The 27,820-nt window shown below is 38.0% G+C and overlaps 1 protein-coding gene across 2 annotated transcripts in view; it reads left to right on the top strand.

Annotated features, from left to right (window-relative positions):
- GALNT1 (polypeptide N-acetylgalactosaminyltransferase 1) overlaps positions 1 to 27,820 on the top strand; it is a 115,556-nt gene that overhangs the window by 14,960 nt on the left and 72,776 nt on the right. Inside the window, exon 2 of one of the 2 annotated variants that reach the window (XM_057698939.1) lies at positions 26,740 to 26,794. The exons of the other annotated variant lie outside the window; for it this stretch is intronic. The gene's annotated coding sequence lies outside the window, so the exon portion shown is untranslated. The remainder of the gene's footprint in view (positions 1 to 26,739; positions 26,795 to 27,820) is intronic. 2 annotated transcript variants of the gene reach the window in all.

Genomic DNA, 27,820 nt, shown 5'->3' with positions numbered 1-27,820 from the left:
GGATTTAGGGGTGTTTTCTCCTCTCCTTCTGATGTCCACATATTTCTGCAAAAAATACTGCTGGGAGAGGAAGGCAACTAAGGTCTTTTTTTGGCATTATTAAGTTATGGAAATTTTTTTTTAAATAGAAGAGATTAACATTTATATGGTAAAATATCCTGACAGTACCAAAAGTTATACAGTGAAAAGTAATTCTTCCACCACCTTTTTTTTTTTTAAATTTGCAAATGGAAGTTGTAGATATTTCTGGGCCAGATGAGAGTTGCCTCAATTTTTTCTTTTTTTTGTAAATTAGAATATTATGAAGAGTTATAATAACTAAGCTAGAGGGGAAAGAAACTACCAGTTGGATGTGATTTTATGGTAGGCATTTTTAAAAAGTTAAATCTGGGGTACATTTTGAAAAATGGAAGAAGGTAGGGAATGTGATTTGGAGGGAGAGGGTGCTGTGGAGACGAGGGAAAACAGGAGAGCTTTGGGAGAGAACTTAAGACACTGGATGTTAGATGTAGAAGTGAGGATAGATTGTGTCAGAGCAGAAAGAAGCACAAAGTCGTTTAGAATGGGTTTATCTGAGCCACAAAATGGAAAAACTTTTCTCCAGAGACTCAAAATGGGAGCTAAAAACAGTAGCTAGATTCAGATTGGGAGGGAAGGTGAAAATAAGAAGACATATCAAAGTAGACTAGGATCTAGTGACATAGACCAGGGTAGTAAAAATAGAATTCCGGGAAAAAATTGAAGACTGTAAACCTGAACCGAGCTGGCTGGATAACTTACACTGTTCTCTCAACCTCTGAGTAATCTCCGCCCTTACATATTATTGAGCTATAGTAGAGTTTCATTATGAACGTGAACTTTTTATATGCTAAAGTGTGCTGAACTAGGGAAAAGGGGTTTCCACCAGAGATAGAAAGACGAGAAAGTCTCCCCCTTTGTATTTTTGTATAGATAGCAGCAGTGAACCTGAGGTAGACATATGGTTATACAGTCTCAGCAAGATTATACAAAGCAAGGAGATGTAATTCTCCAAAAGGAAATTAGGATGGCTGCTAGGCAGCTGAAAAGAAATGTCTCCTTTTCAATATCAAACACTTTCATGATTCTTAAAGGGAACCCTCCTACACTGTTGGTGAGAATGTAAATCGGTGCAGCTACTATGGATCCGATATGGGGATTCCTCAAAAGATTTAGAATAGAACTACCATATGACCCACTATCCCACTTCTGGGTATTTATCCAAAGAATCAAAAACACTAATTCGAAAAGATATATGCACCCCCATGTTCATTGCAGCATTAAATACAGCCAAGATATGAAAATAAGTGCCCACCAACAGATGAGTGGATAAAGATGATGTGGTATATTGAATATATACACAATGGAATACTACTAAGTCATAAAAAGTTGAAATCTTGCCATTTGCAATAACATAGGTGGGCCTTGAGGCCCATCATGCTAAGTGAAATAAGTCAGGGGAAGACTGAATACCATATGATTTCACTCATATGTGGAATCTATAAAAACAAACAAAAAACCAAAATAAATGAACAAACCAGACAAACATGTATATGCAGAGAACAGAGTAATGGTTACCAGAAGGGAAGAAGTGGGGGGGAGGGCAAAATGAATAAAGGGGATCAGCTGTACGGTGACAGATGGAAACTAAATTTTTGGTGGTGAGCACACTGTAGGGCATATAGAAGTAGAAATATAATGTTGTACACATGAGACTTATATAATGTTACAAACTAGTGTTACCTCAATTAAAATTGTTTTCTTAATTCTTCACGTTGTAGTAACTTACTTGTACAAGACAAATAATAGAATTTATTTAGTGCTTTGCTCAATACAGTTTATACTGTGTCTGATATCAGCCCTTTACATGCTGCTTGTTTAATCATCACAACCATCTTGTAATGTGGGTAACTGCTTGTGTGAACTTACCCAGTAAAAGGTGTGAGAGCCACGTGCAAACCCAGGTAGTGTGTGTGTGCTGCATGCCCTCTATGCTGTTAGAAAAATCATCATGAATTAGTTCATGTTTTTAAATAAAATTGAATTTTATTAATTTCAGTATATGTGCGTATTTTAAGATGGTAGTACCATGTGTCTCTTTCTCTCACACACACATGATCCAATTTATTCAGAAAGTAAGGCAGTTCTTCAGCTTCCCAAGGCTTCTTGGCTGTAGATTAGGAATCACTGGCTGTCCTTGTATTGATGTGCAGTTCTCTCCCAGTCATGGCTTCTCTTCTCCCCAGTGTGTGACAGTCAGTCGTGGCCCTGAGTAATCTAAGGCGGTCATCCACCATCCCCCTTGCTAGGGATTCATTAAGAAATAGGCATGTTACCGTTTTAGGCTGAGGAAAATTTGCCTAAACTTCTGGGAAGGACATTTTTCCTTGTCTGAGGCACGGGAGAGTGGCCCTTCTCTTTGTGTAGATGTTGTCAGATCTGACTGTGAGAGGCTCTGAGCTGCTGCAGCAATCTTGTTATTAAATTCAGGGAGGAAACCAGCTTCAGAAGGTGGCTGAAAGCGTTGCAGAGGGACAAAGTGAGAATTGCTAGGCTAAGACAACTCTGAATTCCACCCTACCCCTGGACTAACAGTTATGTCAGCCAGTAAATTTCCTTATGTTTAAGCAGTTTGAGGTGTGATTTCTGTTCACTTACAGCTCATGGCATCTCAGCAAATGTCACAATGCAGAATTGCCATGGGAAGAGATAACGAGATTCCTTCTGCTGGATGTTCAAAGTAAAATCATCAAGGTACTGTTAAATAGGCCTGTCCCCTAACCTGGCAAGGTAGAAACTGCATGAATTAGAGGCAGAGGACCTGGGTTATAGTTTCTCCTTTGCCATTAAGTACCTGTGTCATAGACCTAAATTTCCCTGTCAGTAATAACAAGAAAGTTGCCCTGAAAAAGCTGTAATGTACTTTTCATCTCAAATATCCTCTATTTTGGAACCCATGACAAATATCTAGTTAAACTTAATTAGGAAATAGATTTTTTTTGAAAAACAGTGAACCATCTCAGATTTTTATTATAATCGAGTAGCCCCAAAGCACTCTGTTTCTACAGCTTGTATGTAGGTAGCAGTGGTAAAGTTTTTAGCAGTGTTTTAAAAACTGCCACCACCACCCCCCTCCCTGCTCCGTGGCTTAAAACCAGTATCACATTTATTTATTTATATAAAGAAATTGTTTTTGCTTCTTTAAGATTCTTCAGATTGTTCATATGCTCTTTCTCTCCCTCTCTCTTTACTGTGGAAATTTTCAAATATATGTGGCAGTACAGTAGTATAATGAATCCCCGTATATTCATCTTCTCACCTCAGTAATTATCAACATCATTTTGACAATCTTAAAACCAGTAGCTTTTTTAAAAAATTTTTTTATTATTTTTTGGGGGGTACACCAAGTTCAGTCATCTGTTTTTATACACATATCCCCATATTCCCTCCCTCCCTCAACTCCACCCCCACCCTCCCCGTTCCAGTCCTCTAAGGCATCTTCCATCCTCGAGTTGGACTCCCTCTGTTATACGACAACTTCCCACTGGCTAAAACCAGTAGCTTTTAAGTGCTTATATAGTTGGCTCTTCTAGCAGAGACTTCTTGTCCCAGGTAAACTTTGGAGCTAAATTAGGTCTCCCTTGCTGTAAGGTTTCAGTTGTCTGCATATATTTATTTAATATTGGTTGCTTTTTTTTTTTTTTTAGCATCAAAAGAAGTTACACCACTGTGAAAATATCTTTATATTAACAGTTATGCCCAGTTATGAATATTTAGGCATTTATATTTGTACATGTCACAGTAGGATAAGTTATGCTGTACTAATGTACAACCCCCAGATCTCAGTGGCTTGTGGGCTGGGGACTCTGCTCTGCCTCATCCCCCTCTGGGATTCAAGCTGAGGGAGCAGTTACCGTCTTACATGTTGCCAGCACTGTCACAGAGGGAAAGGGAGCAGGGCAAATCATACACTACCTCTTAAAGCTTCTTCGTGTCATTTTTGTTCGCATATCAGGGGCCAAAGCAAGTCATATGGCTAACCCATATTTTAAGGGGATGGAAAATTGCAAATCTACCGTGTGTCTCCAGGAGAAGCAGAAATATTTGGTGGATAGCATTAATGATTATCACAGTATCATGACAAATATAAAATCTCTTCTGCCTTTCCGCTTTATATGTAACAGCTAACGCTTCAAAACTTGTTTACCCTCATGGAACAAGTATAGGTCATGGTATTAAAATTAACCTCATTGTTTTCTTAGCTCTTGTTTATTTAAAAGCCACTTTCAGACCAGTTATTTAGAAAAAGTCCTCAAGAGAGGAAATACGAGTTTTGAGATTGGATCCCTGGTTCTTTCTGGAAGATACAGACTTTTCACTTCTCTGAGGTGAGGCATTAGACCAGGGGAGAGGCAGGAGAATTGTAGCTGCTTCACTTTCCATTAAAGGAAGACCTTTCCCATCTTTGCCCCTCATCTTTTAAAAAGTAGCATTTTGGATTTGAATTCTGACATGGGTAAAATCCTGGGTCAGAGCCCTGGAATGTTTTAAATGGGGTTCAGGATTTTTTATCACATCTCTTTGTTTATATCTTTTGCTTTTGGAGGCTGGGATTTAAACAGATTCTGACCATCCTGTGTGAGTTATAAGCAGTCATAGCCCCGGTCATATTTATCTCACCTGGAGGAAACTACGTGACCCCCCCACAGTCTCTGCTCAAAGGTGCTCTTGGTTGGTCATAATTTTGCAGCCCTCAGAAATGTGCACCAGACCAATGGAAGGCAGCCGGGCCAGTAGCAGCTACTGCGATAAGACCTGGCTTGAAAAGATAATTGAGGCCAGCTAGATCCTCTCTCTTCTAGAGGATTTAACTTCCAAGACTGAGACTGAGGATCCTGAGTCTATTAGGAAGCCATGAGCGAGTAGAAAAGTCATGATCCATTCCACCTGCTGGGGACCTTTGCATTTCTGCTTCCCTCCTTGAGGCCCAGCTCTGTGGTCACTTCTGCCCAGCTTGGCTTGGGATTCCTGGGTTCCTTGCATATTCTGTAGGATAGGATTAGTTAGGAGTACTTGTTCCAGAGACCCAGAGCAAGGGTAGCTGGGGCAAGAAGAGCTATCCTCGTGTCCAAGTCAGAGGATAGACAGCTCATGGCTGGTGTGGCAGCTCCATGGTTTGCTGGGATCTTGGTGGCTCCAGCTCTCTCCTCTGCCTTCCCAGGGCCTAGTCTTTATCCTTGTGGCCTGAGCCGTCACATTCATGTTCCACGAAGCAGGATGGAGGAAGAGTAGAACAGAAGCCATGCTCTGGCCCTTTTTGGACACCTCTAGAAGTTGTACACAAGACTTCTCTCATATCAGTTAGATCTTCACCGCAGGGGAGACTGGGAAATATACCCTTTTACTAGCTATCCGTGTGCCTTGCAAAAATTGGGGGTTTGTGTAACTGCAGAAGAGGGCACGAATAGTAGACACCACACAATCTGCTTTGTGTATTTTGAAAGTAAACTGTCTGTTGCTTGAGGCTGTCTCCCTTGGTATGAAAGTCATCTAAATCACCTCTCAGAATATCCTTTCATTTCATGCCTGTTTGTACCTGCTCCACTAATTGTTTCAGCCAAACTAAACAAAGATTCATTTGTTTGTTCGTTTACTAAAATGTTCTTTTATTAGTGTCCGTTGTGCACTTCAAGTACAGTTCTGGATATTGAGAAGACACAAAAATGAACTAATGTGTGATCTCTGCCCTCAAGGACTCACAGTTTGACAGAGGTGTGAGTAAATAGTAACACTGTTGTGTGATAAACGCAGTAATGAAGATCCTTATTGAAGATATAAAGTATACCTACTAGGATGGCTGCATCTTCCCCCCTCTTTTCTTTCTCTAAGACACAGGAAATGAAGGCCCACACCCTGGCCCAAAGTAAGCACTAGCCTTGGTAGGGGACTGTTAGTTCAAATTCAGATACTCTTTCCTATAAGAACTTCCCAGTTCCTCCCTATCCATGGACAGAGTAAAAGCTTTCTAAAAGCAGATCTTTGAATCTACCATGGTAAAGAGCAGTATATATACATAGTATATAATACGTGTAACCATATGTACAGTACTGTCTTTATGTCATATAACATTCTTCTCTTGACAAACCCCATATATCCAGAAATCCAGTTACCTAGTTTTATCAAAACTAAGATTTCTTTTGGACATTTTTTACATGACAGTCTTTGTTCGCTGACGGACTTACCAGCAGTGTTTTTGTTTTACTTTAAATCTTATTCCCATTTACTTTTTGTCTGCATCTGTCTGTAGAAAGCTGATCTTTAATTGGCGTTAGTGGTGCTTTAGGGAATACACAGTAATCTTAGGTTGAAATGGAATTTTTATACAAAAAATTCGGATCAAAGTGCTGTCAGCTTATCAGAATATAGGGAATAACATGAGATAAATACAGCATTGCTCCCGCAACCTATCTCCTGGGATGTGGAAAATAGCTGTTTTTCAGACCTATTCTCTGAAATGGTGGTGTTTTCTCTTTGATGATTTTACCTGGAGCCCGTTGCTACCATTGAACTCTTCTCTGTTTGCTCTGTTAGATTATGTGTTAAGTTTATGAGTTGAAAGCACTGCTATGCATCATAGTTTATTTGGATTAATTATAATTCTGAATTTTGTTTTAGTTCTTAACGTCATAGGTACTATTGGGACTGTTAAAAAATTTTCTTGAAAGAATTATTTTTTAATATGGAAGGTGGGAAAGACAGATGTTGTCAGAAGCATTTGGGAAAGAGCAGTGACTAAGAGACAAAGAGAATTCATTTTTTTCTATTGATTACAATCAGCTGCTTGCTCCTTGCTTAGTATTAATCCCTTTAGATTCTCTTTGAAGACATACATTGTAATAATGACATCTCAAATAATACTTAATACTTTTTATATTTGAGTGAAATGAATCCATAGCATTTGAATGATCTTCAGTGTACATTTGATTCTTTTTGATAGAGGTAGAAAATTGTTCTGAAAGTCATTATTCTGAAACTAATGGAACATAGGTAACCAGTTTTTTGTATGTTTGTTTGATCTTCATTGTGCCTGGAACCGTGGAGGTATACTTTCATGGAATCAGAGTGTTAGAATTTCAAGGAATAGGACCAGCTGTATAATGTGAGTCCAGTGCAAAATGAAAATGTGGGGCCCCTTATTAAAAAACCATTAAGAATTTCAAGACTGTGACAGCAGAGCATTAAACCAGATGTGGAGCCCTTCTAAGTGTGGGGCCCTTTGCGACTGCATAGGTGACAGGTGCGTAAAGCCTGCCCTGCAAGGAAATCTTAGCATTTAGTAAGATTTAGTACAGGCCCCTCCTTTTATGTATGAGAATGCATAGCATTTATATGCAACTACATGCTGATAAATTGTTCCTGAATAGCAAGACCAAAACCTCAACCTTTAAAAATGGTGCTGCTGAAGGTTTCTGTAGGCATATTTAGTGTAATTTAAAACTACTGTCAGGTATTCCCAGTGGTCATAAAAATAATGGCATGGGTAGTTGAAATAAATAATCCCAAAGAATTTTATCCTAAGTTATTTCCCAATTCTCCATCCAACACGGTTTCTTTTTTCTTTTTTAAAATCTTTGTCATAGTTTCTGTCCTGCTGCAAATTTTATTAGCTTAGATTTAGATTTCTTTGCTCTCCTGTAAATGCTCTGAGAGTTCTAATGAGCCTTGAAAGGACCCTCCGGAGGGGGACTGAAGAGACGCAGAGGGCCTCTATAATCTATGGTGTAGATGATGAGCCCTTTACAACTGAGGACGCTGCCTGTGTAAGTGTGGTGGATATTCTATTGCTGTAGGACACATGGAAGAATGGGCAGCATGTATTTGTTACTGAAAGTCTTCTGTATACATCCCTGTCACCATAGTTTTTTATTAATTACTTTTATTAACTAGTAATCGAATAGTCTTTGTTTTGTTTTTGCAGAATCACTTGAATTATGACTGCTGATAGAAATAAATGGAAGCAGCGGGCTCCTTGAGCATGATTCATGGTCACATCACTTTAATACTGAAATGTTGATCTTCGATAGCTACTTTGGGGGGCATTTTTGTATCTTGTTTCATCAGCTTACCCAATTTTATATACTGTTTTAATAAAACTCACAGACAATACAGTGTGAATTAGACCTGCTCTTCTAGCATTGTAGAATACCTTGGATAGCCAGTGGAAGAGAAGGAAGAGAATTACTAAAAAAGTTTATGAGCAAACAAACTACTCATGGCGCAGGAAAATTAGGACATCATGGGGTTAAGGAAGTTTGTAATGCAAACAGCTGCCAGGTCCGAAGAGCTGTCTCTCAGCTCACATAACACATGAGCTCAGTTGATGAGAAAAGTAAGAACTAACACTCTTCTACACTGAATAATTTGGGGGTCATCTTTTACTTTTTGATTGCTGTGTGCAGTTGCCAGCTAGAATGCTGAATCCACTTAACTTTCAGTTTATGGTGTGTGACAAGGAGCTTTTGCTTTTCTTAAATACTGACCCGGGAGCTGAGATGCTTAAATGGATACTAGCCACCTCTTGCACATTAGAGTAGAAACGGAATAAGGGATATGCCTATTTGAGAGTGTTGCCCTTTACAAAATGGCCCTGAAATGTATAACATGCTTTACAGATGAAATTCAGTTCAGTAATCTGATGAACCTTTATGGAGTGTATGTGATGTATAAGGCCCAGTGTTAGACTCAGTAGGTGATAGAAAGATAATACATAACTCCTGCTCTAGTTAAAGATAAGACATAGAAATAGTTAGAATAGTTAGAATAAAAGTTGATTCAGTGATTTAGTCATTTGTCTCATAGTTATTAAGCACCTGCTGCTGTGAATCAGACACTGCTCGGCCCTGTGAATTCAAAGATGCCTTCCAGGACCTGCAGTCAAATGGGTGGACTTGGCATACAATGATACACCTGCCTGATGATGTCAGTAGAGGTGTGTGGAGGGGGAGGTCTGAGGAGGTGAGTAGCGGTTCCTTGAGTCCCAGCAATGTGTCAGCAGGCACGGTCCTGGGAATACGAAACTTTTGCCTTCACGGAGCTTTGGCCTGTTATGTGAACCTGGCAAAGATGGACAAGCAGAGGCCATTTCAGACAGAGGAGTCAACACACGTGGAGGTGTGGAAGCAAGAGACAGCGTGTTGTGCTGGAGCCTGGGTGTGGCTGGCAGTGCAGGGCCCCTGTGGCCGGCTCCTGGGCAGAGTCCCCAAGGCTCTGTCGGGGATGCTCTTCCACGAGCTCTTCTGTGGAAGAGCGTCCCCCTCTCCTGCTCAGTGACATTGCCTCAGAAGAGCCTTTTCGATCATCTGGCAGAGAGGAACTGCCCAAGCCCTTGCTAACACAGCACCTGTCCTTTTTTATTTATTTGCGGAGTGCTCCTTACTAGCTGACTTTTTTTGTTTATTTTTGTTTATTGTCTCTGTCCAAACACTTGGCTACAGTTCTGTGAGAGCAGGAACCCGGTCTATCCTGTGTATTGCTGTATCCCTAGCACCTAGAACCCAGCATGAAGCTGGCATTTGATAAATGTTTGTGGAATCAATGTAAGTATGGAATGTTTTACTGTGAATTTTGGATTTTATTCTATAGACCAGTGGCTCTCAATATTATTGTTCTCTAGACCCCTTTATACCAAAAAATTATTGAGGATCTCAGAGATTTTTTGTTTTTGTCTGTTAGTGCTTATTATGTTAAAGATAAAAACCTAGACATTTTAAAGACATTAATTCATTTAAAATAATAATAAACCCATTACATGTTAATATAAATATATTTTTAAAAAATAACTGCTTTCCAAAGCAAAAAATTAGTGAGAATTGTAACAGTGTGTTACATTTGTGCAGATCTCATTGTCTAGCTTCTCATAGCGGGATTCTCAAATCTTTTTTTGTATTCAGTCTTTTATGATATCATATGTCATGTAGCCTCAGCTATATAGTCATGATGGAATGAGAGTAAAAAGGCAAATAATGATATTAGTATATGATTAGTTTTGACCTTGCAGACTCCTTGAAAAGATCTTGACCCCCAGATGTGGTCCCTGGGCTACCAGGGATGTGCTAATGTAGGTGGATGGTTTTCTAACTTTTTAGCAGCAGGAGTGTGTTCTCAAATATCTTCTACCAAGTTCCAATGTATAGATAGAGATGTTTGGGTTAAAGTGCACCTGTGTTTGGTGTTAGGTCCCAGAAGCCCTGAGCTCCTTTTCTTTCTCGTCCCTTGGCTAAGCTGCTAAATTGGCCAAGGAATTGATACTTCTAGGATGGGAACATTGTGTGAGAGAGAGCGAGGCAAGTGAGCTCTGTACCACTCGGCACCATAGTTAAGTTTCAGTACGTATTTTATTTAATGGCTTTTAATGTATCATAGCTTACTATATTTTAGCATGAACTACTAGTATTTTATAAAGGCTATTTTCCCTTAAATACGTGATAATTGGTTTGCTTTCATTAAGAAAAAAAAAAAGATTTAATTGCAACCAGAAACCTTATTTTGTTTCTGAGGTTTACTTTTCCAGTTTTAAGAAATTTTACTGAAATTTGCAGCAACCTTATAGAAATATTTATGCCATTAACCATTACCACAGATTTTTTAAAAACAAGTTGCTCTCTTTACACATCTGAGAGCAGGTAAAGTAAAATTCAACCAAGCTCCCATATGTAATCAGACGAAAGTGAGGAGGTAGAAGTCTAAATCTACTTGCCAAATACGGCAGTCGGGAGAGTGGGGGAGAGTGGCAACGGGCAGGAGCTGGCCCAGCACCTGGCGCTGTAAGCATCCCCGTCGGCTGACTTTAGTATGTTGCTGTGTTTAAAATGCAGTGGTTTGTCTCAGGACACATTCTCAAGTTGACCTGTTTTGTTGCTACATGGAACTGTTTCTAATGTTTTTTTATCTTGAAGAAGTATCACAAATTTCCTGTAAAGCTTCTGTTTTTACAAGTAAATCCTGTCTCTGCATTTTGTAGGTCCTATTCTTTGGGAGTTTTATCTGACAGACAAAATAAAATTTCCATGTTGGAACCTTAATCCATTACCATCATTTTACCTGTATCGTTAAAAAGAGAGAGAGAGGGTTGTATATAGTTGTAACACAATGTGTATATGAAATATAAACTCTAGCTTTATTTTCTGCCTTTTAAGAGATGGAAGGGAAAATTGAGGGATACCGAGACAAGCAATGAAAATAATTACAGGACTGAAAAGTAGTCTTGGTTTTGGAGTTGAATGTTTTAAGGTGTGATTTAATTACTAACTCAACTTCATACATAATTCTTATGAAAAGGGAAAAATCTGTTTTAAAGAGTTATAAATAGGGCACATCTTCATAAAAGATAGAATGACATATAATTGAGCAAATTACCTTCTAAATTAGATTTAACATTCAAAGAACTGCCTAATAGTGATACCAATAAATTCCTAATTATCTTTAGAAATATGAAGGGATGATTAACATTTAACCATTCTCTCAGTAAATATTCAAGTTTCTATTTTGATCACATCATAAATTTATTTTTAAATTTCATTTATTTTAATTCTTTGAATAGGTAGCATTATAACTTTCTGAGCAGCATCTCCAATTAATATTAAAGTGCGCCTGTGTTTTTTTGAAGTGGATGGAGTCATGTAGTATTAACATATCTGTAGGCTGCTCACTATCCTACTTCACATCAAGAGGAGAGGAAAATACTCATAATTTCTTATAATTGTATGTCTAATAAAAATTAATTGGTGGTATGGGGGGGAAATAATGTTTTAGTAATAGCTACCTTGCTTAAGATTGAAGTCCCCCCACCTTACTCTTGATCCTTCTACTTAAAGGATCCCTATTTCTTCTTTCCATTGCTCTTACTACTTTCTGTGATACAATTTAGTTTACTTGTGTTTATCGTTTGCTGTCTGTACCTCTCCTCCCACATGGGGTTTTTGAATGCGTTAATCTTTGTTTAGTTTAGTGATATATGCCAAGTGCGTAGAACAGTGTTTGGTACATATTTGTTAATCAAATGAATCATTTTTTTCTTTGGCTTTTAGAAGTAGAGGTACATTTCTTCTGGGGAAAAATACTCAGCTAGCAGACTATTCAAAACATCTAGAGGCTTCAGTTTCTGGCAGTGTGGCAAATTAGAGAGTAAAAAAAAAGTCTCCACTTATGAAACATTACAAATACTGGACCAGATATTCAGACTATCTTTTAAACCCATAGTTGAGCAGACAAGCAAGTAAGGAAATGCTACAGGGATCAAAAACAAGAAATCTTGAATCCAGCGGGGTAAGCTAATGGTGCTGCAGCTGCTGTGCTGGCAGGGCTGGCATCTGTAGATGCCTGGAGGCCTAGGGCTTTGGATTTTGTTGGTTGACCATGGCATACTAGGCAGAGTCTCAGAATCAAGCAAGGTGAAAGTTAGGTCCAGAGACTCTTGTATAAAGCTGAAACTCCCTGAAAGGTGTTGGTAAATAAACTAGGAAAAAATTTAAAAACTTGTCCCACAGTGTCAGGGGTAGGGGACAGTGGGAGTGGGATAAGGAGGCTTGCCTGTCTCGGCTTGTCTTTCATTGGAAAGGTGAACAGTCTTCCCTGAGAAATGATAACTGCAAGTCCACTCTTCACTCGGTTTGGGGTTGGAGCTACCCGAATGGCGCCCCCCCCCCCCCGCCCCGCCCCGGAAAAAAAAACCCCAAAACCAACAAAACAAACCATGGCAAGAAATTAGTGAAAGGTAATCTCAGGTTGTTAGAACTGAGAAGCAAACCAGATCTTTTCTGAAGGAATATAGGAACACATACTTCAGAGAATCAATACAGTAAGTTTCTACTAACATGAGCTCACAGTTGAAAAAAAAATCAAAGAAAATTCTCCAAATGAGCCACGATGAGTTAATCAGCAGAAGTAGGAACCATATAGTCAGGCACCAGGAACTGCAGATACTCTAGTTGTCAGATACAGAATTTAAAATAAATGTTTACTATGTTCGGAGAGTATAAAAATACAGCTAAGGAGCAAGAGGCTATCAAAACTAATTAGATGAGCCGAATTCAGCAGTGTATAAAGAAAATAGTGCATATTGAACAAAGAGTTTATTCCAGGAAGACAGACTTGATTCTGCATTAGAAAATCTGTTAATGTAATTACCCACATGAACAGTTTACAGCTAAGAACAAACAAAAACCATATTCTAAAAGATACAGAAAAAGCATTTAGTAATATTCAACATTCTTTTAGGATACAAACTCATTCCAGAATAAGGATAGGAGAGAAATTCCATAACCTGACAAAGGGCGGTCTTCAAAAAACCTGCAGCTGACATCATACTCGATAGAGAAACATTAAAAGTATTCCTTTAAAGATCAGCAGCAATGGAAGGATGTCCCTTGTTATTGCCTCATTCTTGCAGCACTGCCTGCACTGGAGCTGCTAGTAAAGATCAGTGCAGTGAAATCAGCTCTGTTACCCTAAACTAGCAGTTCACAGTAAAAATGTAAGTAAAAAATTTCACATCAACTGTATGCCAATAAAAATTAAAACTCACAGTAGTGAAAAAAAACAGCTCCATAAGAATAAATATAAAAAGAGGTGACAAGATCTTTATAGAAAGTTTGAAAAATGTATTGACAGACATCAAAGAAGACCAAAATAAATGTGGGGACACATGTTCATAGGGAGAAAGACTATCCTTTGTAAATACATCAATTAACCTGTCATTCGTATATAGATTCATTGTTATTTCCATAAAAACTGTGCAGGGTATGGTTTTGTTTGTTTTTGTGAAACTTGACAAGTTAATTTTAAAAGTTATTTGGGAAAGGAAATGTTAAAGAATAGCCAAAATATTTCTGAAGAGTGATTGTCCTACTAGATTTTAAGATTTAATGTAAGGCTTTAATAATTGAGTTAGTGTAGTATTGGGGCAAGGATAGATAAATAGATACTGTAAAAAAAACTGAGGCAAAAAAACAACTGTGCACACATGGAAATCTGATATCTGACAGTGCTAGTGTTACAGATCAAATAAGGAAATGGAACCCTTTGTAAATGGTGTTGGGATGTTTTGTTAGAAGGTGAGGAAGGGGATGGTTTCTTACCTCACACCGTATTTAAAAAAAAAAAATTACAGATGGAATAAACACTTGGGAAAGGCAAAACTTAAGCCTTCAGAATAAAATATTAGAGGATATTTTATGATTTCAGGCTTTCTTAACTAGTTGCCAAAAGCACAGCTGTTGAAGGAAAAGGTTAATAAACTTGGGTGTATTGAAACTGAGATCTTTTGTTTCTTCTTTAAACCGGAAAGAGCATGTAAAGTCACGAGTACACAAATAGAAGAGATTTCTCACACATACAACTGACAAAGATTTTTTTACCACAGTAATATATACACACATATGTATATGTCAGTGCACATACATATGTCAATGTGAAAAGATAAGTGGGCAATAGAGAGGAAAAGCTTTTCACAGAAGAAAAATGAGTAGTCACTAAATATTTGTCAACAGGGAAATGCAAATTAAAACTACATTGACAAAATTATAAAAGTTGAATAACCCAGTATACTCCTGTAATGCTCTATGGCCAAGGTCAGCAAACCTATTTTAGGCTTTGCAGGCTGTGCAGTCTCTGTTGTAATTACTTAACTTTGCTGTTGTAGAGCAAAAGTAGCCATAAACCATATGTAAACAAATAGAATGGGTGTGGCTGTGTTTCCATAAAATTTTATTTATAAACATAGTGATTTGCCAGCCCCTTCTCTGTGGCACCAAAGATAATGAACTATTCATACACCAGCATGGACACATCTTACAAATTGGATTACAAAGGTAGCAAAAAATACACTACAGTGTGATTCCATGAAGGTACATTCCAAAGGTGGACTGTAAAGAAAACAGATTTATGGGTTTTACCATGGTTACTGGGACTTGACTGATTTTGAGTTCCGGCCTTGACAAAGTCTGTGTTGGCCAAATTACCTAATGTAAAGCGTCACGTTTCTTATCTGTAAGGTGATGGACATAATAGTGCCCCGCTCATTGGCTTCTTGGGAGGATTATGTTATATAGTGCCCCTAAAAGTGCTTAGCACAAAGTTAAAAGTTTGGTAATTGTTGCTATGCCTTTATTCTCCTTATAAGACTTACAGTCCTAGTAAAAGAAAGGATACCCTTTCTTGCTTTGGAAACTCTAGGTATTTTTTATCCAGCCTTGAACTGCATGTGGTTAACGTGGCTGGTAGTAAGGCTTTGAAGTAGCCTCACCCTGAAGTCTTGAGTAAGGGTTAACTTGTTTTAATTAGCACATTTTGTGAGACCCTCTGATGTTTTAGTGTCATGTTTAAATCGCCAAACTCCATGTAGCTTGCTAAAAACTTGACAAAAACAGCTTCCAGTGTCACTCAACCTTCCTCTGTGGCATTTAGCATTGTGGAAAACTCCTTTCTCAGAACTCTGTCCTATTTTGGTTTTACGTGCCATGCTCCAGGTTCCTCTCTATAGACCTTTCAGTTCTCTAAATGCTGCACACCCCTAAAACTCATGATTAATCAGCTTTTTCAGCTAAAAAATGAAGATAAAACCCATTCACACAATTTTCCCTTCAATCTTCTGTCTGTGGCTTCTGTGCTGTATAACTTTCTGTCATACCGCCCTGATCACAGGTGTTCATATTGACTCTCTCCTCCCTAGGGGTAACATGCACATAGAACATAGGTGTTGGTTATATTGAAGTTAAGTGAATGAGTGTATTCATGCCTTGATTTTGTTCACAAAATACAAGTGTTTGCAATGTTCGGCCTGCCAAAGTAGGATGTTAAATCTATTTGTAACCCTAAATTAGCTTTTAGCTATCTGATAGAAACTTGAAAGTATTTCTTTATATTTCAAAAAATTCCAACATACATAAAAGTAGAGGAGATAGTAAAATGAACCCCCTGAAACCTGTTTCCATCTTCCACATTCAGGAATGGTTAAGATTTGCCACATGCTTCACTTCTCAATCCTTCCCACCACCCTCCTGCTAAGCCCAAGTATCTCGTGGTTTTTTGTTTTTGTTCTTTAATTAATTTTTATTGGAGTGTAGTTGATTTACAGTGTTGTATTAGAAGCTCGAGTATCTTAAAGCAATATGAGACACTGTGCTGTTTTACCTCTAAAATTCTTCAGTGTGTATTTTTTAAAAGTAATGAGAACATTTTCAAATCTAGCCATAATGCTATTATCATTCCTAATAAAACTAACAATAATTCCTTAGTATCATCTACTACCCAGTGCATAATCAGATTTTCCCAGTAGTCCCTATAGTATCTGTTTGAGTTGGTTTATGGATTCAAAAGTCAAAGAAATCCACACATTACATTTGGTTTTCATGAAAAAACTCTTCTTATGGAGAAATAAAGCAATACCTAGTTTTTATTGTTTCTCTCTCCTCCCCCCCCCTTCTTTTTCTTTTTTTAAATACTCTCCTTCAAGATTAGAGTTCTTTATAATAAAACGAGAAAGTTTGCAATTTTAGGTAAAGGTTTCACCTCCCTTAAGACTGCTGTTCTTTTTTGTTAATCAAGCACTTTAACCATGCTTAACAGCGCAGCAGAATGCGAGACTGAAGGTTGTTAAATTTAACTGTTCTCTGCAGTACTGTTAGGACTTTTCATTAAGGCTGTAAAATTATTTTATGTTCATTAAAATGTATATGCTCTTTGATAACGTTTAAACATATCTTAAATATTTTATAGTTATTTTTCTTGAATTTATGGTTGTAAGGAGGAAGCTAAATCTAGGCTGTAACACAGTATGTGTATTTGGACAGATATGGTCATGGTGAACTTAATTCTTATATTCTCTAAAGCCGAAATGGAGAAACGTCATCTGCAAAAAATTTGTCTTTTCGTTATGGTATTTTTGTTGGTAATAAAGAAAAACATGTGTAACTGTTCAGTGTGTAATAAGGAAAGGAGAGATAACCCAAGTGTTTAGACGTTCTAGCAGAATACAATTTTGAGAATTAAGTGGAATTCTAAAAAATAGTGCAGAAGTAATGTTTTGAGTTATTGATGTGAATTGAATAACAGGATTATTTCAGGGACTTTTTCAACAGTTTTCCTGTTAACTTTCTATTATATTGTTAACTGAACAACAGCCTAATTGCAGTGGTTTGTGGGGTTTCTAAGAGCAGGAAGCAAATCCTACGTCTGCTCCCAAAGAGCTGAAAAAAGTCCAAGAAAAGGCACTTGGGATGTTATCTTCTAGTATGGATCTTCGCTAGTGTCGGTGCAGAAGGCCTTAACTAGTATCAGAAGCCATGTGAAACTGGGAGAATAAATTGAGGCAGTGAGGTAGAGAATAGCTCTTCACAAAAACAAAAGGCAAGAGGCCAGAAAGTTGAGTGAAAACAGCAAGAGAGAATGCAGAAAGGTTATAAGCTTAGAGAACTTAAGTGGCATTAGGGAGTAACCAAATTAGGGAAAGAAAAAAAACCCCACAAAAACAAAAACTGATGTACCAGATTGCTGACTAGTTAAGGGAAGAGGATGAAAAGTATGTGGTACCTGTAATAAATCTTTAAAGTACAATTCATGACTAACTAGAGTACCATCTTTCTGTCACACACTAATAAATGAACAAAGGGTTTTTTGGGGTTTTTTTTTAATGGTAACTAAATGTCTCAGACCATTATCTTGGATCAAAATTTGATATCTACCTCCGTCCCAAATTTCAGTTTTCATTTGTTCTGTTGAGCAAATTTAAAACTTTTTTGATCTGCAGAAGTCACTTAAGTTGGGCTTCCTAGGTGGCGCAGTGGCTAAGAATCTGCCTGCCAGTGCAGGGGACACGGGTTCGATCCCTGCTCCAGGAAGATCCCACATGCCGTGGAGCAGCTAAGCCTGTATGCCACAGCTACTGAGCCCATGTGCTGCAACTACTGAAGCCCACGCACCTAGAGCCCGTGCTCCGCAATGAGAGACCACGGCAATGAGGAGCCCGCGCAGCACAGTGAAGAGTATTCCCTGCTCACCGCAACTGAAAGAAAGCCCATGCACAGCAAAAAAAAGACCCAACACAGCCAAATAAGTAAATTAATTAATTTTAAAAAGTCACTTAAGTAAACATCCTAGTAACATCAGACAGTGTTTTACATGAAGTAGTTCTCGAAAGACCCTTCATGTTTGCAATCGTGAAAGGCAACCAAATCTCATTTGGGGGTACTATTGTCCTTTGATATTTTTTTCTTCCTTCTCTCTTCCCAAGTGATTCAGTGGAGGAGGAGGGAAAGTATGGCACTGAGCTCTGGGGAATGCATGGGAGAAGGAAAAATAGGGAAAAAAGAACGACATCAGATATTTCCATTTAGTCTGCAAATTGTTCTTGGTTTTTCTCATCCCAATCCCAGAGCCAAGAGACTGTGGGATCTTACAGTCTTGTTTGTTATCCAAACTGGTGGAAGCAGTGCTGGTGGTGATAGCATAGTACTGTCTGCATTCTCAGAGTGTGGTTGGCCAGTTTCTGGTGAATTTTTTGTCCACTCTGGTTGGCCACCTCATAGCATATACACGTTGCCTACGCATTTTGGCTTGATCTGTGGGCCAGCAGCCATCTGTGGGTAACATTTGAGAATCTCTGCTTAAAATCTGAGAAGTAAAATATATTTTTTCAATAAAAGATTTTAAACATATAGAAAAGTACGGTAGCAGAAGACCGGGGACAGTCATGAACTCACCTTTCCCCTGTGTCTTATCTTTACATTTTTCTCTACTTGATTCTCTGTCATTAGTATTAGGTTTGGCTGCATCTAACAAAAACCTATTTCTCTCCCTCCCTTCCCCCCCCCCCCCCCAAAAAAAAGGTGCTTTTAAGGAGGGTTTTTCCTTCCCAGGACATGGCAGCTGTGTGGTCTTATCTTTCTGCTTTTCAATCCTTAGTCCGTGGCTTGCTTTCTCAAGGTCATCTCATGGTTGCAAAAGTCCTTGTAGCTCCATCCTTCGTGATCACATTCCGGGCGGTGAAGTCAGTTCTCTTTCAATACCTTTCCCATACCTCAGTGATTTCTGATTTGATCTTACTGGCTACCGTAATCTGCATGGCAGGCCAGGATATGTAAGTTGCCACTCATTAATACAGCAGTTTGATTTGTAAGGAAGAAGAGGAAATTAGATATTCAGTGAGCAACTAGCAACCTGCCACAATTTAGGTCTGTTATATACAAAAAAGTTCCATTATCATTGAAGCCCTTCCCTTCCGTCTCAGAATTAACCATATATGATTTTGGTATATTATTCTCATGCATATTATTTTATCTTTACAGTATATATTTACGTCCATGCACAGTGTCTTATTTCAATATACTTTAAAACTGTGTATAAACGGAAAATTCTGTGCATATCCCGCAGATTGCTTTTTCTTCATTCAACATTGTTTACCCAGATAGACACACATAGTTTTAGTTTGATTTTAACTACTATGTAGAATTGTTATACAGTTCATGTATCCATTTTACCCTTGATGCACATTTAGGTTGTTACCTTCCCCCCCCCCATTATAAACAATGCTGCAGTCTTTGTACATATCTCCTTATAGGAATGTGCAGAGTTTCTTCCAGATGTGTATCTAGAAGTAGAATTAGTGAGTGATAGGGTAGTGCTTTCTTCAGCTTTACTACGTACCTTCACATTGCTCCCCAAAGTGGCTGTGCCAGATTCCACTTGGAACAGCATTATATGAGTGGCCCATTGCTTTATTCCTTACCAGCAGTTGTGTTACTGCTCATCTGCTGAGGTCAGATTCATTTCCCTGGATACTGCTGAGGTTGAGTATATTTTCATATGTTCATTGGCTATTTGCGGTTCCTTGTCTGTGATTTGCCCATTCACACCTTTTAGCTATTTTTCACTTGTGTGTTGTTTTGATTTGAAGGAATTTTTAATAATTCTGATACTAATCTTTTGCTGATTATTTCTGTTGTGGTTAGATATTTTCCCCTAGTCTTTGGCTTATCACTTAAATGTCTGTGATGTCTTTTGTTGTATTAAAATTTTTAATTTTCATGTGGTAGTAATTTTTTCTTTTATGATTTTTGCTTTTTTGGATATTCTTTAAGAAATTCTTCTGTAACCAAGGACATAAAGATATTTGCCTATATTTTCTTTTAAAGTTTTAGAGGTTTGTATCCTTGAATCTTTAATCGACCTGGAATTGGTTTTTTGTATGGTGTGAGGTAGGAATTTTATTTTTACATATGGGTGAACATTTATTAAGTAGCCCATCCCTTTCGTACTGATTTGTAGTGCCACCTGTGTCATGTATCGTCTGTATGTTCATATCGATCTGATCTTAGACTCTGTTCCGTTTCATTGGTCTTTTAATCTGTCTCTGCCCGTGATTCACACTGACTTAATTACTGTAGCTTGATTGATATATGGTAGACAGAGTTCCCTCACCTTGTTGTTCAAAATCTTACTGCTTTTCACGGCTTTGCTCTTCAGTATGATTTTAGGATCTGCTTTTAAAGTTTTATAAAAGACTATATTGAGATTTTGATTGGAACTGTATCAAGTATATAGATTAATATTGAGAGAATTTACTTCTTTACTATGCTAAATCTTCCGTATGTGAGCATGCTATATCTTCATAAGCAATTTTCTAGTTACTATTGGCAAAAGAATTCATTGAATTTTGTATGTTGATCTTGAATCCAGTAACCTTGCTAGAAGTTCTCATTAGTTCTAATTGTCTTTATTTTCTTGGGTTTTCTGTCATTTCTCTTGTTCTATTTTCTTCTTCCCAATTCTTAAATCTTTTGTTTCTTTTTCTTGTTTTACTCTTCTGGATAGGAATTCTAGTACAGTGTTGGGAGGAAAAAGTGATAGAAAGCATTTTTGTCCTTTCCTAACTTCAAAGGGAATGCTTCCAACACTTCACCAATAAGTATTTTGTTTACTGTAGATTTAGGGCAAAGGCCCTTCATCAGGTTAACAAAATTCATTCTTATTTCTGGTTTTCTAGCATTTGTTTTGTTTTAATTTTAAATATGATGAATAGGTGCTAGGTTGTATTATTTTGTGTAAAATGTAAGTCCCTTGCAACCTTATAGGTAAGCTTCCTCCCACCTCTATCCTTTGTTCTAATTTTTTCATATATTATGCCTTCAGATTAATGAATTGTACAATACAAAGTCATAAATTGTTTTAATCAGCCATGTCTTTTAAGAAATCAAGAGGGAAAAAAATAGGCTTTTATATTTACTGATATTTATCATTGCTAATATTCTTCGTTTCTCCTTACAGATATGAGTTTCCATCTGGTGTCACTTTCCTTCTGCCTGAAGAACTTCCGTTAGCATTTCTTATAGTGCAGGTCTATGAGACATGAGTTGTTTTGGCTTTTTCTTTATTCGAAAATGTCTGTTTCATGTACTGAGAAGTCACCCTTTTTTTCTCTGTATGTAATATGCCTTTTTTTTCCCTCTGGTGCTTTCAAGATTTTCTCTGAATCTTCAGTTTTCAGCAGTTTGAATGTGATGTGCTCTAGTTGTAATTTTCTTTGTATTTATCTTGCTTAGAGTTCACAGAACTTAATTTGCAGCTTTGTGTTTTCCACCAACTGTGGACTTTTTCATCTCTTTTTTTTATGTATACTTTTCTGCATAATTTTCTCTGTGCCCTTCTTTTGGGACTCCAGTTTCTCATATGTTAAACTTCATAGTACCTCTGCTCAGTGAGCTCACTGAGGCTCTCTATTTATTAAAGTATTTTTCTTTCCACTCAGATCTTCAGATTAGGTGATTGTTTTTTACCTGTCTTTAAGGTGACTCTGTACTCTGTTGTTGCTAATCTGCTTTAAACCTGCCAAGTAAACTTTTCGTTTCAGACTGTATCTTTGTGTTCTGTGTGGTTCTGTATGGTTCCTTTTTATAGTTTTCATTTGTCTGATGAGAGTTCCCTCTCTTTATTATTAAGTTCCTGAACGTATTTATAGTAGCCACTGTATAGTCCTTGTCATCTAACTCCAACATCCAAGTAATCTTGCGTTTGGTGTATATTTACTGCTTTTTTTCCTTGACTTTGGGTCACATTTTTCTGTTTATTCTCATGTCTACTAAGTTTTTATTGTATACTGGGTATTGTGGATATGTTTTTGTGACCTGCAATACTGTTTTGTCCTAGCCCTTATTGACTCTGTTGCTCTAGCAGGCAGTCAACTGACTAGACTTAAACTCCAAGGCTCTGTTTCCCCTGCATTGGGCAATAACTGATTTCTTTGCTCAGTTCTTACAGCCATCTGGCTATTACTTTCCTTTTGGACCTCTGGAGTCTCTTCCATGTCATATGGTCCAGGGCTTACCTAAGGATTGTGGCAGAATTTATATATGTATTTTGGGGTTCCCTCTTTTCTAGGATATCTCCCCTTGCTTTCCCATTGCTCTGTTAGCTCCAGACTTCATCCTTTGATGCCAGGAGGCAATATGATGGTGACTTCCTTCTTGAACTTTGGCTTCTCTACACGATGGAGGCTGGTATCTGCCCTCAGGCATGCACTATATATAAAGGCAGATCTGACCTTGCATAGTTCCCCTCTTTCAGAGATTGGCTTCTCTCTAGTTTCTGCCTTTTGATTGCTCTCCAGTGCCTTTAGTTGTTTTTGTCTTTTGACCAGAGTTTATGACTGTTGTTTGTGGGAGGGTTAGTCCAGTAGAAGCTCTTCAACCTTTATGTGTGTAAATCTTCCACGCTTTCAAATTTTTGAAAAAAAGACTTTATTTTTTCAAAGCAACTTTAGGTTTACCATAAAATTGAGAGGACAGTACAGAGATTTCAATCTATGTGCCCCCTGCTCCAGCAAATGCATAACCGCCTCACTATCAACATCACTCACTAGAGTGGCACTTTTTTTTTTTTTTAAACCGAGGATAAACCTACGTTGACACATTGTAATCAAAGTCCATAGGTTACCTAAGGGTTCACTCTTGGGGGTGTGTATTCTTTGAGTTTGGACTGATATATAAAGGCACATATCCATCATTATAATATCATACAGAATATTTTCACTGCCCCCCAAATCCTGTACCCTCTATCCTGACCTCCAGCCCCCACCCCTGGAAACCACTGAATTTTTTCTTTTCTCCACAACTTTGCCTTTTCTAGAATGTCATATAGTTGGAATCATACGCTATGCAGCCTTCTCAGATTGACTTTTTTCACAGTAATGTGCATGTGAGGTTCCTTCATGGCTTTTTGTAGCTTGATAGCTCATTTCTTTTTAACGCTGAATAGTATTCCATTGTCCGAATGAACCACAGTTCACACATCTATTCACCTACTTAGAGACAGCCCAGCTGCTTCCAGTTTTTCGCAATTATGAATAAAACTACTTTGTAAATATCCATATGCAGGTTTTTATGTGAACAAAAAAGGTTTCAGTTTCTCTGGGTAAAGGAGCATGATTGCTGGAAGGTATGAAAAGAATATGTTTAGTTTTGTAAGAAACTGCCAAATCGTCTTCCAAAGTGGCCATACCATTTTGCATTCTCACCAGCAATAGGTGATAGTTCCTGAGAGTTCCTTGCCAGTATTTGGTATTGTCAGTGTTCTGGATTTTGGCCATTGTAGTAGGTGTGTAGTGGTATCTCTTTGTTGTTTAAATTGTATTTCCCTGGTGATATATAATGTGCAACATCTTTTCATGTTTATTTGCCATCTGTATATCTTTGGTGAGGTTGCTTTCATTTTTAACTTTTCCAAACCTTATATTTTTGGTGCATGTCTCATAAATAGCATATAGCTTTTATTAATAAAAAATCCAGTCTAACTTTTCATGAGTACATTTAGTCTTTTTATCTCCATTTAAATTACTTACGTATGGGGAATTTTTTCTGCCATTTTGTTTTGTGCTTTCTGTATTTGTGGGTTTTTTTTTAATGATTTTAAATTTCCTTCCCATTTGATTCTGAATTGATTGGTTTTCTTATTTATCCTTTTTGCAGTTTTGTTTTTAATTATACATACTGTTTTTACTTAATTAGTTACCTTTTAATTTAAAAATAGTTAATCTTAAAAACTCTAAAATTAATCAAATGTCTTTGCTCTATACCTAAACACAGCAAACTTAAAATGCTTTTAATTTCAGTTACCTTTATTCCTTCTTACATGATATTGCTTTCTAGTATTTTCATTCATTTAAGCAAATAATTATTGAATTCTTCTGCCATGTGCCAAGTTCCATTCTAGGTGCTGTAGTAAGAGCGTTAAACAAAATAAAGTCTCTGCCCTCATGAAGCTTACAAGATAATTAATAAACTAATTAATATATATTATGTCATAAATTAGTGTTTGGTGCTAGGATGGAAAGTAAAGCATTAGGACAAAATAAAGACTGACTTGGGGTGGAGATGCTGTTTTGTATATGAGTTTCTGCTGTCTTCAGACATTTCATAAGATTTTTAGGGCTCAAGCATATAAAACATTATTCCCATGCTGGAGGAACTTGCATTCTAACCAGAGTCACAGGAAGAAGTTACAGATGTGGGAGCCATCAGCACATGGTGGGTAACGCTTCACAGCTGGTGGATTTCCCGTGGAGGCTGTGTACAGCGTCAGGCATCGTGCACACAGATCTGGGGCAGGAGTGGGATGAGCCAGAGAAGATGTCTGCAAAGCATGGTCAGAAAAGTGGGAGAACAAGGAATGACCCTGGAGCCAAGAAAAGAAGAAGTTATGTTTTGTTTATAGCCTGCCTATTCCACAAATAATTTAAGAGGCTGAGACATCAAGTAGAATGAGTATGAGAAAGAGGCAAGGGTGACTTGATTAAGAACAGTTTCATTGACGTGAAGCCAGACTGCGCTGGATTGAGAAGTTGAGAAATTAGTGAATGAAGACTGCTTGCATAGAAGGTGGTGAAGGAATTGAGGGGAAGAGGGCAGCATTGTGGAACCCAGGGCTAAGGCTGTTGTTCTGGCAAAAAATACGGAACAAAACCCTGGAGACTTTGGGGACTCCATGGTGAGAAAACAGAATGGATCTCCGGCCTGGAGGAGGTTTCCGCTGGATCCTTTACTTGCCAGAAACTGCTCCCCAGGATCTCTGAGGTTTTCCATTGCTGATGTGGCAGTGTATATCCTTGTATCTGAGTTCATGGTTGGGAGGAAAGATGTAAATTTTCTGAAACCACAATGTTCTGTTATAATGATTTATCATTTGATTCAAGAGATAAAATTAAAAACATGGGAAAACGTCTGCTGACCATTGCTCTTCAGACTCCTTAGCGTGAGAGTCAGGATTTCCCCTGTTCTGAACACACCCTTTCAACCATATCTCCCAATTTTCCTGTTTGCTGTCCCCTAGATGTCCCTTGATTTTCCCATCTCCCTATTCTAGCTCACATTGTTTTGTCCACCTGAAATATTCTGTTGCCTTTTCCTAACTGAAACCAATTCCCCAGTCATTCTCCTTCACCAGTTTCTCTCATGCAGTGTGCCACACAAACTTATCTATTCTCCTAAAGTGCAAGCTCATTGAGGGCAGCAGCTGAGCCTTTTTCATACTTATGTACATCAAACTAGTATTGTGTCTTATACATACTTGATGTTTATTAAAGTTTGAATGAATTAGGGATTTGTGATTCTGTGATAGCTTAAATAATGCTAAGAATGGTTATATTATATACCAGGTTCTATTTTGCAGCTGTTAAATTTATATTGAAATTTTGCTTCTATGCAGTCTCCTGTAAAAGTAGATTCCTTAATTTGGATCCTCCACTGGTTCATATCTCATTTTTTTTCTTCACAGGATATGTGCCTATCTAAATTAGTAATCCTTGGCTGTAGAATGATGTATTGGCATGATTTTGACTGTAGTAGCAGAATACCCAGTTAAATAATTAGGGCTTAATCCCCTCTGGTAACAAGAAGTCCAGACTTGTTACCAGAGGGGACTTCAGGGCTAGTCTGTTCGTGGCCCCATGATACAGAGTCCCCTTTTGCTTTCCATGTTTTCACATTGTCATCCATAGCATGCTGATGTTGGCCCCTTCATGACCTCAAGGTGGCTGCAGCACTTCTAAGTGTGCTGTGTAAACAATGTCCAAAGGCAGAAGATATAACTTCTCCTTCAGTATCTCTATGAGAGAGCATAACTTTTCTGAATGCTTCCCAACAGATTTCCCCTTCGATCCTATTGGTTGAGATTTGGTTACTTAGACTGTCACCAGGAGTCGAACAGTCACGGTTGACTTGGACCAGTCAAGAATAGGTAGTCTAGCAGAGAATGATCACTTGAATTCATTAGGGGTCTAATGCTATGAAAAACATGGGTGGGCGTGGGATAAGGAACAGACAGTATCTGCGACAAGTGCTGTCTGTGTGTCCTTGGCCTTCTCATCTGGGAAGTTAATACCCTCGTAGATTTCTAAGAGGAGGAAAGATACTTTTCCCAATATTTCCACTGAGCTTGGTGTTGGATCTCAGAAATACTTTATTCATTGACTCACTCTTTCATGAAATAAACATTAACTGGACAAGTACTTGGTGCCAGGTATTGTACTGTGTGTGGGGGAAGTAGCTGAGTGAGACTTGGTCCTTGTCTCAGGTGGTGGCTGGCGTATAGTCCCGTGGAGTAGGGTGGCTGAGGTAATGGGGGGAGGATAGAATTATTCTCTAATAAACTGATCTTAGGAAATTTATTTTTCAACAGGAGATGTGGGACATGTGGATTTGGGATATGAATTCATTTGAAAAACCACTTTGGGGTAAGTTGATAGCTGGGAGTAAATGACTTCAGGGTTGTTCTTCTCTTTACATTGGGATTTGCTCTTATTGTGATGTAGGTTCAAACTTATGTTGATTGGACTTTATGCCTCATATACACACAAGAAAATGGCTTGTACTAAAATCCTAGTGGAGTAATTTGAGATGTGACTATCAGGCATAGCCACAGTACTAATTAATTAGTGCATTTACTTCTTATTCAGGAGGTCAGTTTGAAGACTAAATGAAGACCAGGTTTAGAAATAGAAAGATACTTATTATACAGGGTTTAACCTGCTTGCGCTCAACCAGTAATCCTGTCATGTGGACTGGAACGCACTTAGTGCCCGTGTTATGAAGAGGGAGGGTTAAAGTTTGTTGCTGAGCTTCTTTGCAGTACTCCAAATGGCCTTTTGCATTCTCATTGCATCAGTACAAATATAAAAGGTTCCTGATTTTTTATTTCATCTAAGAAAGAGCCTCTAGAAGTATTATTTAATATTTACTGAGTGTTTACTATGAGTGTGTTGTGCATTACTTCATTTAATTCAGGGACTATAAGGTGGGTATGTTTTTCTCATTCAGAGGAGTAAAGAGGCCCAGGTTTATGCAAATAAAGTACAGTTGCTAGGATCACATAACTAATACGTTTTGGAATTGAAATTTGAATTTCAGCATTTGGCCTAATAAACTCTCATTTCTGTTTTAAATGCTGATTGTGTCCGATGTTCCCAAGAGCATCCCCAGGTGTAGTGATTGGCTTAGGAGGGCTCATAGGATTCAGCATATGATCATAATAATGGCTGAGATTAATTATAGCACAAGGATACAAAGCAATATTAGCTTTGTATTATTAGGAAAAAGTGCATGGGGTGAAGTCTGGAGGAAACTAGTCACTAGCTTCCAAGAGTCCTCTCCCAGTGGAGTCCCACAGGATGAGCTTAATTCCTCCAGTAATGAATTTTGACAACACGTGTGAAGTGGTGTCAACCAGGCAGACTCATTAGACTCAGTGCCGATGTTTTTAT

This window comes from Hippopotamus amphibius, chromosome 11, assembly GCF_030028045.1.
Source record: "Hippopotamus amphibius kiboko isolate mHipAmp2 chromosome 11, mHipAmp2.hap2, whole genome shotgun sequence".
Taxonomy (NCBI): Eukaryota; Metazoa; Chordata; class Mammalia; order Artiodactyla; family Hippopotamidae; genus Hippopotamus; species Hippopotamus amphibius.
The sequence above is the reverse complement of the archived record's forward strand: the minus strand, read 5'-3'. Positions and strand labels throughout refer to the sequence as shown.